We start from the raw sequence: 11,611 nt of genomic DNA, 5'->3' as shown, positions 1-11,611 counted from the left end.
CTATACACGTCATCCTCTGACCTTACCCCCGCTGTACTACAGAACGCCACTGACTGTCTGTCTGCAGTCTCAAACATCATGTCTGCTCTCTATCTGAAACTCAACCTCTCCAAAACTGAACTTCTTCTGCTCCCGCCATCTACTAAAGTCCCTAAATCTGACATTTCCCTCTCCGTGGATGGCACCATAATAACACCCAGGCAGCAGGCGCGCTGTCTGGGTGTTTTGTTTGACTCCGATCTCTCCTTCACATCCCATATACAATCTCTTGCCCGCTCGTGCCGCTTACACCTAAAGAACATCTCTAGAATCCGCCCTTTTCTTACCATAGAGACAACAAAAACCCTCACTGCCACCCTGATCCACTCCCGCCTGGACTACTGCAATGCTCTATTAATTGGCCTCCCCCTTACTCGACTTTCTCCTCTCCAGTCCATCCCTAATGCAGTAGCCAGGGTTGTCCATCTGGCTAATCGTTACTCAGATGCATCCGCTCTTCGCCAGTCATTGCACTAGCTGCCCATTCACTACAGGATACAATTCAAAGTTCTTGTTCTCACCCACAAAGCTCTCCACAGTGCGGCACCCCATACATCTCCTTCCTCATTTCGGTCTATCAGCCTAACCGACCTCTGCGCTCTGCAAATGACTTTCTACTAACCTCGGCATTAATCCGTACCTCCCATTCCCGACTCCAAGACTTCTCCCGTTCTGCGCCAATCCTCTGGAATGCTCTACCACAAGATATTAGGACCATCCACAACTTGCATAGTTTTAGGTGCTCCCTCAAAACACTTTTGTTCAGAGCTGCCTACCACATTAACTTATCAATGTCATTTTATGTTTGTTTGTGTGTGTGTAGCCCTTTCACTATCTCCATCTATCCCTCACCCCCTGAAGATGGCTGGACCATCATTGTAAATACATCATTGTAAATACACACCTGTACTTTGTATCTCCCCTACCTCATTGTAGATTGTAAGCTCTCACGAGCAGGGTCGTCTTATTTTGCTTTATTATTGTATTGCTAACATTGTTACCTATGATTGTTGTTTGAAACTGTTAAACTGTAAAGCGCTGCGGAATATGTTGGCGCTATATAAATAAAGCTTATTATTATTATTATTATTAAGTACCAGGAGACGAGATCACAGATGTATGGAGGAGACAGGTTGTGGATGGCTTTGTATGCCATAATTAGGCTTTTGTACTGGGGGCTCCAGGTAATGGGGAGCCGGTGAAGGGATTGACAGAGGGGAGAGGCCGGGGAATAGCGGGGGGACAGGTGGATTAGTCAGGCAGCTGAGTTTAGAATAAATTGGAGGGGTGCAAGAGGGTTAGAGGGGAGACCACAGAGCAGGATCTGATCTATAGAGATCTGCTGGATACCTCTGGTTGCCATGCCGACCCATCGATGACCTGCAATCATGTGATGGGGTCACCAATGGCTGGGATTAGTGACGCACTTCCAGCAGCATTTAACACGTTAACAGCCGCAGGTTGATCGTGATTCCTCCTGCGGCTGTTGCTGGTGCATGTCAGGTGTATATATCAGCTGACTTGTGCCCGGAAAGGTGAGGGCTTAGCGCCGGAGCATGCACCAAACAGAGGGAGTCTGACATCAGGGTATTATTATGCCTAGCGTCGGAAATGGGTTAATCCTTCACTTCATTTCACCTACTGATACTATTTTCAACAGATACTACAATTGATCCTAGCCAAATGATGGAGCAAAGATTATAAAAAGCACCGTGCAATATTAATTATCTCCTGTGGTGGCACTTTTGGGAAATTGAACAGTTATATCCAAGTTTGGTCAAAAAATTGCAGGTGATCAATGGACGCTGTAGTAAAAAGACCCCTTTATAACATAGGAAGTTTCCTAATTTGAAAGTTTTCTGCAAAGGTTTTTTTTCATTATGAATTAACCCTTGTAAATGTATTTATATCCTGCCAACTAAATTGTTTACTAGGCTGGGTTCAAAAACACATTTTTTATGTAGTTAAATGTATTCGCTAAACACATTCTGTACATTACTTTGTAGTTAGCTCTCACAGCTCCTTTCTTTAGTTTTTTTTTGGTGGAGACATGCTGCACATCAGTGATTTGTATCTGAATGTTCTTACAAGCTGCCATTGTTTTTATATGGAGAGTCCAATTACATATGAAAAAGATGGTCTCCAGAGGTGGACCTTCTGTGTTTAACCACAATATTGACATTCATTTACAGGAACACGTTGTCATCAAGATAACAAAGCCCCCAAATTACTCTGGGAAAAAGTCAAAATATCAAGATCCTATTGAATTGACCATTTTCATTGTTTCCCCTTTTGTTACAGATGCAGTTCCACCATCAGATTTTTTGTTTAACAGGGATTCGCGTGTTATATCACTGACCTTATGAGTCCATCTTTCTAAAAGATTTTTTGGATAATCTCTCTGTTTAAACTTATGTCTTTTTTTTTTTAAAATGTTATTTAGTATCTCCCAGTATCTCGTCACTCACTATCATTTTAGCCTGTAAGTATTGGCCATAAGGTAGAGAATCAATCGTCTTACGTGGCTGGTGACTTTTATATTTAGGAATGTTATTTTTATTGTTTGGCTTAACAATAGATGGCTCCATAGATGGCTCTTGTTTAACATTGAAAAATTGAATTTTGGAAGTGAATTGAATATGTTTAGCAAGACTATTTAACATGGAATGTGTGAAGTTCAGATATTGTACCAGACCACAGGAGGTAGAAGTCATCTTTGAATCTCCATCACCTCAGAAGTTTCTAGAAGTGGTGAGATATGTCCAGTATTATTAGATTTGTATATGCTGGCCCCCTATTAGCACCCATGGCGGTCCCCTGTTGTTGATGGAAGGTATCACCAAACAGGAGGTAGTTATACCTAAATACTGGCTCTAATAATTGTAGAATAAAACTGATAGAACCTTTTATATATGCAGTGTTACATTATTTCCTATTGGTCACCACCAACCCTTTATCGTGATTAATAGACATGTAATGTGAAATCACACAAAAGATGCAAGTATCACTTCATGATCCAATTGGAGATCCTTATTTTTACATAGAAAATCTGTTGTATCTTGTACAAAATAACTGCTTTCTCTCACTAGTGGACCAAGGATTTTATCCAAAAACATGCCTATTCGACTAAACATAGTCACGGCCCGATACTATTGGGTGACCAGAAGGTTTACGCAATATATTTATAACTGGTGTAACCAGATTTTCCATCCACAGAAATTTATGTAGATCCTATGTAGATTTGGATATCTGTAACCATGTCTTTTACACGTCTGATTAAACTTGTTCACGTCATCAGTAACAAGCAGTTTGATATAGATGGAGAGGTAAGATAGATAAGAAATAGACAGGTGCAGAGCTATAAGATAAACAGATCTCAAAATATATAGAAATCCTTTTAATGGAAGCACATTTTCTTTTTTTTTTACGAAACCCCTTTTGTTCCCAATTCTTTTTCCTTCAAAATATGTAAGAAGAAAATTTTATTCAAGAACTTATTTTTTGTTACACTATTTATTGCAAAACTCACACAGTCTCTTAGTTAATAAGATAGGCAAATATAAAAATTGATAAATAAAAACAGTAAAAAAGCCACCACATGTTCTCAAATTTACACATTGTGTAATCTAACAAACAACTACGTACATGGCAGATAACCATGAGCTGCCTTTAACAGTTTACTTTAAAAACTCTTTCTGAAGTATTGTAGATAAAGCTGTTGAGGCTGTTATATTGACTGCTTTGATGGGAACCGGGGAAAGAATTGTAATGGGTGCTTCTGTTGAGGGGTATAGTGTTCTGAAAATCTGCAGATGGATCCACCAAGGAGGCTGAGGTTACATTGCTTACTCCAGGGATGTTCCTCCGGGAAAGTTCATTCACCAGACCCAGATCTGCCTGTTCACTGAGCTGGGGTCCAAGGAGGAAGCCGTACTGCTAAGAAATGTATTCATACAGTGGGTTGAGGTGAGTCCTGGAGGAGATATGATGCTCCTGTCATTTGAGGATTCTCCCACCTCTGAAGATGATGGGGTCATAATCGATGGGCTATTACCACTTTTCTTCCCCAGAACTTCTTCACCTTTATCTCTTACAGCGTCAAGCTCGTTGGATTTTGATCTGTACTTTCTTTTCCGACAAAATTTCCCATTATCTAACTTCTTCTTGCAGTTAGGATCCAGAGTCCAGTAATTGCCTTTGCCTAAACATTGTAAAAATATACATATTATTATAATATAATAAAATTCAAACCACATATAAACTAAACTATAGTAAGGTTAACGTACACATTATTAAAACCTAAAATAAGATTTTTTTCCTGATACACTAAGAAATTGCAAAAATGTATGGGAAATTTATAGTCATTCAAGTGAAGAATCTAAAGTTTTTCAAAATAGTTTCTGACTTTTTTTTTCAATAAAAATAATTCTCCCTGTTTCAGATAAATTTAAATCAAAATAAATATAAAATACATTTATATAAAAAAATATATTTCCTACTAAATTGTTTATTGTCACCTGTACAATGTTTTATGCTTGGGTCATGACTTGGGTCTATTCATGATTAGAATTGCAGTTTGGAAGACATTAACAGTTCAGTTTTAATTTATCATTTGACATATTTTCAATAAAAAAATCAATTAAAAAACAAAACCAAGCAAAACTCAATACAAATACTATTGTGACTAAAAATACAATTAGTTAGAATAATTGCAGCCATGTTCTTACCTGGGTCATTCTTGTCTCTTGGCTCTTTCTTAAAACAGTCGTTCAGAGACAAATTGTGCCGAATAGAATTTTGCCATCCTGCTTTTCTCTTTCTATAAAAAGGAAAATTGTCCTCCACATACTGGTATATTTGGCTCAGGGTTACTTTCCTTTCTGGAGCATTTTCTATGGCCATAGCAATAAGGGCTGAATATGAATATGGAGGTCTCACTGACTTCAGAAGTTCCTCCTGAGAAGCCATGGCTAACAAAGCAAAATCCGGACTACTGAAACTTGAGAAATTTGGCATGAATTGTCTCTGAGATGCATAGGAAGGTGGCACATATGAGTTTGGGTTGTTCCCATGTAGATGGCTAGGTGAATTGTTGACTCCTGGCCCATTACGGCATAAATAAGAGTTGGTTGAAGGCTGATAGTCCCCATTTCCATAGTTGGTCACCATTGGCATTGGATGTAAGTTCTGCTGGTGGTACATGCTGAAGTTTTCACTGTATACTGCGATGTCTGTTGTCTCCTGGGCACTTTTTGGATGAGTTTGTGGAAAGCTTGTAGATCTCTGATGAGCTGGAAGATGAACTGAGTCCATAATTTTCTTCAGCACCTTCACACACTAAAGTCCTTCAGACAACAGGTACCTAATGGAATTGGAGTGCTATCTTTATACTTCTCTGCAGTAGTGATCCATCCTACTTGTGGTCAGTGATTGGTTGGCTTTCACATATTTGTTATTTTTTTGTTCTCAACAACCAGTTGGACCAGTCAATTGAAAGACAGAGGTGTGCAAACTGAAGCACTGATCACCAAAGAGGCACCAGAGAGGACAATCTGTCTTTTTTCCCTTTCATTGTTCTAATTAAAAATGCAACTATTATGCAACTGCATTTCAAGACTTTTTTCCTAACTTGGATTAAAACTGAAAAGTAAAAAAAAAAACTTGCTGCTGATGAAGGCAAGTTATTTCCATTAACTGTACAAATCTCAAATACTTTGCACCACCTTTTATAATGATTATAATGTAAAAAAAAGAACAACAAAATTTAACATTGGTTAAGTAGCTAACCTTTTTGAAATTCTTTAAGTATAAGCAAAAATCACTATTATTCTAATAATTAGAAATAACAATAAATTAAAAGAAATCAGTACAATATAATACAATTTTAAATAACGCAGCATAACCATAATTTCTCTCAAACGTAATTTTATTTTTGTCTTTTTTTAAACAATTAAAGAAATTGTTAAAATAATTAAATGTATAATACTAAGGAGAGTATTGCAGGCATCATTTTGAATTCATGTATTACCTGCTCTGGTTTCAGTGTACTTGTAATTTTCTTTTTTTTACATTTGGATCTACTATACAAGATTTAGTAAACCAGTTAAATCTATCTATCTATCTATCTATCTATCTATCTATCTATCTATCTATCTATCTATCTATCTATATCTATTTATATATCTATCTATATATATCTATCTATCTATCTATCTATCTATCTATCTATCTATCTATCTATCTATATCTATTTATATATCTATCTATATATATCTATCTATCTATCTATCTATCTATATCTATTTATATATATATATATATCTATATATATCTATTTATCTCTATACTGTATCTAATGTATATCTATATCTATATATCTATCTATCTCTATATCTACTGTATCTATCTATCTATCTATGATTGTATATGTGTATTAGTCACGCCCACTCCACTTAGCCCCAACCAATCACTTTCCTATGCTCACAGACCTTTTTGTTGGGTCCAGCAGAAAAATATTCGGCTTTCCCATTGACTTGCTGTTAGGGTTTGTGGATTGCACTAAATATACTCAACTTAACTCAACCAATCAGTAAGCATGTGTATCAGCCACGCCCACTCCACATAGCCCAAACCAATCACTAAGCATCTTTCATTTCACCAGAGCTGTTTAAAAAAAGCTGAGCTGTGATTGGTTGCTATGAGCAACAGTTTTCCTTGTAGGCAGTTGTGGTATCTGAGGCCTATTATTCTTATCATTTCTTTGGTGTTATCGTCCTTCTGTAAAGCTGGAAATAACACAATTTATTACCGTGCCGACACCGACCACCCTCTGCAACAGACTGCAGGGGGAGCCCAGAATCAGGAGCTTCTATTTGTCCGGCATGAAGCATCTCATCAACTTAAAACTTCAAACACAGAATAAATAAAGAAACACAAGACGGATTTCTCCTACCCAGGTATCATTTTAATCGTTGTAACAGCGCCAAGCTGACAAAGTTGGCTCTGACGGGATGATGTGGGATAACTCTCCCCCTGCGACTCTCTCTCTCACTCTCTCCCCCCTGAGACTCCCTCCCCTTTTTCCCCTCTCTCCCTCCTGCAACTCTCTCCCCTTTTTCTCCTCTCTCTCCCCCTCTCTCTCCTCCTGCAACTCTCTCCCCTCTCCCTCTCTCCCCTGCGACTGTCTTTCTCTTTCTTCCCTGTGACTCTCTCCCCCTCTCTCCCACTCTCTCCCCCCTGAGACTCTCCCCTTTTTCCCCTCTTTCCCACTCTCTCCCCCTGCAACTCTCTTCCCTTTTTCTCCTCTCTCTCCCCCTCTCTCTCCTCCTGCAACTCTCTCCCCTCTCCCTCTCTCCCCTGCGACTGTCTCTCTTTCTTCCCTGTGACTCTCTCCCCCTGCGACTCTCTCTCCCACTCTCTCCCCCCTGAGACTCTCTCCCCTTTTTCCCCTCTCTCCCCCCTGCAACTCTCTCCCCTTTTTCTCCTCTCTCTCCCCCTCTCTCTCCTCCTGCAACTCTCTCCCGTCTCCCTCTCTCCCCTGCGACTGTCTCTCTCTTTCTTCCCTGTGACTCTCTCCCCCCTGAGACTCTCCCCTTTTTCCCCTCTTTCCCACTCTCTCCCCCTGCAACTCTCTTCCCTTTTTCTCCTCTCTCCCCCTCTCTCTCCTCCTGCGACTCTCTCCCCTCTCCCTCTCACTCTCTCCCCTGCGACTCTGTCTCTCTCTTTCTTCCCTGTGACTCTCTCCCCCTCTCTCACACTCTCCCCCTGAGACTCTCACTCTCTCCCCCTGTGACTCTCTCTCTGTCCCCCTGTGACTCTCTCTCTGTCCCCCTGTGACTCTTTCTTTCTCTCTCTCTCTCCCAGGATAAATACAGACTGCATGTGATACAAATCATTAGGCCTTAGAAGTGTTGTTCGTATGATGGCTCAGCTTCAGCACCAGTATCTACACTGCAGGCCTCTGATTTGTTGTACTGTGCACTCAGGCCTGGACAAGCACTCTCTCCCTCCAATGCAAAGTGTCACAGAGCTGTGCAATGGCGTCAATGTTTCAAGTGGGCGGAGGCTGTCCTTTTATAATCCCTGATGATGTCACATGGCCAGTCAATCACACTAATGCCATAACCAAGATGTCTACAACATAACAGTGACTCACAGGCAATCCCCACATGCTTATTGGCTGCGTATCAAGCCCCATGTGGCGCACGGATTCAAGTGTTAAGGTACCTTCACACTAAACGACGCTGCAGCGATCCAGACAACGATCCGGATCGCTGCAGCGTCGCTGTTTGGTCGCTGGAGAGCTGTCACACAGACCGCTCTCCAACGACCAACGATGCCGGTAACCAGGGTAAACATCGGGTTACTAAGCGCAGGGCTGCGCTTAGTAGCCCGATGTTTACCCTGGATACCATCCTAAAAGTAAAAAAAACAAACACTACATACTTACCTACCGCTGTCTGTCCTCGGCGCTCTGCTTCTCTGCTCTGGTTGTGAGCGCCGGGCAGCCGGAAAGCAGAGCGGTGACGTCACCGCTGTGCTTTCCGGCCGCTGTGCTCACAACCAGAGCAGAGAAGCAGAGCGCCGAGGACAGACAGCGTTAGGTAAGTATGTAGCGTTTGTTTTTTTTACTTTTAGGATGGAATCCAGGGTAAACATCGGGTTACTAAGCGCGGCCCTGCGCTTAGTAACCCGATGTTTACCCTGGTTACCAGCAAAGACATCGCTGAATCGGTGTCACACACGCCGATTCAGCGATGTCAGCGGGAGAGCCAGCGACCAAAGAAAGGTCTGGCCCTCTAGCCCCGACCAACGACATCACAGCAGGATTCTGATCGCTGCTGCGTGTCAAACTAAACGATATCGCTAGCGAGGACGCTGCAACGTCACGGATTGCTACCGATATCGTTTAGTGTGAAGGTACCTTTACATTGAGCACCGTCCACTTTTCACCAAGTAACGAGCACATCCAAGCACCGTGATCCCTGAGTGATAGCAGAGGATCACCCAGCACATTCGCTATTCCCAGATACAGACTCGGCTTTTCAATTTGACGCTGTACATACAACAGTTTTTCCAGCTCTGTCAGGTTTTTGTTGCTTTTTCTGTCCACAACAGCCTTTTATAAAGCATTAATCTTATTTGCAAAAACACCAGAACCATGAGAGAACGCAGCCAACTATTATAAGGAAATCATTCTCCTTCCATTTAGCCTGCATCATAACAAATCTAGCGCACTCCTAATTGAAATGAATCTATGTCCATATCTGCTATAGTTTTGCAAGCGAAGGTGTACAGTATTAGCAGCTAAGGAAATAGCAGCTAAGCAATAAGGAGCTAAGCAATTAGCAGATAAGAAGAAAGGTTTGAGAGCCATTGATCACGCAAAAAGAAAAGTTCACGCCCATAACAGAATAAAGAATGATCCTAATTATCCACCATGATACTATTGGCACTCTCTGTCCACAGCTAAATACAAAAGGTATTCAATTCTGTTGTGTCAGACAGGTTGTCTGTGATTCTTCCCTTCACTTCTATGTAAACTATGCCAGGGAGGGGGCCTCCAACATCTCAGCAAGTGGCCAGGTTTTAATATATCCTCTGATCGGAAGTGCCATGTAAAAAAGTAAATATAAAATTAAATAAAAAATTCTAAAGTTATAAATAGGACTTAAATACTTTAGGTTTCCAATATACATATGAGTAAAAATAAAACATAACTAAGATTAAATAACAAAAACAGTCATACAATTAAAAGAGAAATTCATCTGGTTTACAATAATGACATGTAAAAACATATATAATATACATAAATAAAAAATAAATGTCAATGACATGAAAAAATAAATATAAAGAGAAATTATTTCCTTTATAATAATGACATGCAAACATGTTTAAAATACACATGTGAGTGAAAGTAAAAAATAAAAATATATTAAACTCTAAAATTAAATAAAATCAAATTTCAAATAAATTAGGTTTTCTATAATTACATATACTGTAAAGAAATGTTTAAAAAAATATACATATGTAAAACTAATATATATGCTATAAGATAAAACTAAAATCATGTAACTGAAGACAAAATTCAGTGTGTTTTTGATAAGTACATGGTCAAATGGTGAGAAAACAAAATGTATGCTTTTATGCATTGACGTTGTATTGCCCTATAACTTTGTGTTATTAATGAAGTTTAGTATTTTTTATTGTCAAATATATGATAAATAAATATGCAAAAAAAATTAACACTTATAATAATCTTCGTTTTACAATTCAATTCCTATACAAATCATAAGTAACTTGTCACATAAGTAGCAGTGAAGTAGAGATTATATATTTTTTCATACTAGCTGATGCAAACCAAATCTTCAAATTTCACCAAAAATTTGAAATCATTGAATTTTTTTGTTAACTATTTGATTTGTGCAAATACAGAGAAATAGCAGCCGGCCAGCTTCAATTTTACTTTGCTAAATAAATAGTAATTTAATATTCATCTGACCCTCACCCAGGTGGGATTGGGCAACGAGACAGGTGAATGTCGGGATAATATAATTTTTATAATTATTTTACCTATGTGTATGATACTCAAAGGTGGTGAGACCGCCGAGTATAATAATGTACATCTAATTTGTACAGAATAAATTCAAGGCTAATTGCATTTCCTGGCTAATATTGAGTGAGCTGTTGAATTAGAAATTTGGCAGATTTATCCATCACTAATTAAAAGTGAATAAATATTGAGGTAGAAACCTAAAAATGAGGTCAAGATGATTTTATTGTGCTGCTACTACTACCAGTAATGATAGTGTAATGAATATTAAAATTGCGAAAGGATTGTACTACTACTTTTATTACTACAGTTTTTATTAATAAATTCTTAATATTTTTATATATAATTTTTTTCACAAGTGGAAATTATCTGATTATAAAACAGGATGGCTTTTCTTTCAGCTCATCAGAAGACTTGTGTTTCATGGAGCAGAGGACACATGGGGGACTGTTCTGCTAATGCTTCCACATTCCTATGTGGGACATAACGACTTGTGGCTTTCCCACCCATGTCTTTGAGTTTGTTCACAATACCATTGTTTGCTAATGTACATTTTATGTAAAAGAAATTTCTGTAAAGGGAATGTAGCAAACCCAGATTTCACCCAATCTCCAGAGGGGCCCATAAAATAATCTAATCTTGAACTCAATCAGTTTGCAATTACTAAAGTATAAAACTGTCCTTAAGGTACCGTCACATTTAGCGACGCTGCAGTGATCTAGACAACGATCCCAATCGCTGCAGTGTCGCTGTGTGGTCGCTGGAGAGCTGTGACACAGACAGCTCTCCAGCGATCAACTATGTGAAGTCCCCTGCTAACCAGGGTAAACATCGGGTTACTAAGCACAGGACCGCGCTTAGTAACCCGATGTTTACCCTGGTTACCAGTGCTAATATAAAAAAAAAACACTACATACTTACATTGCGGTGTCTGTCCTCCGGCCCTGTGCTTTCCTGCACTGACTGTGAGCGCCGGCTGGCCGTAAAGCACAGCGGTGACGTCACCGCTGTAATCTGCTT

The 11,611-nt window shown here is 39.5% G+C and overlaps 1 pseudogene; it reads right to left on the bottom strand.

Moving 5' to 3' along the window:
• Window positions 1–3,708: 3,708 nt before the first annotated feature.
• On the bottom strand, window positions 3,709–5,352 carry LOC138657091 (forkhead box protein I1c-like; annotated as a pseudogene).
• Window positions 5,353–11,611: the final 6,259 nt, after the last annotated feature.

Source organism: Ranitomeya imitator, chromosome 1 (assembly GCF_032444005.1).
Source record: "Ranitomeya imitator isolate aRanImi1 chromosome 1, aRanImi1.pri, whole genome shotgun sequence".
In the NCBI taxonomy this organism is placed as follows: domain Eukaryota; kingdom Metazoa; phylum Chordata; class Amphibia; order Anura; family Dendrobatidae; genus Ranitomeya; species Ranitomeya imitator.
Note: the sequence above shows the minus strand (reverse complement) of the source record. Positions and strands in the feature narration are given on the sequence as shown.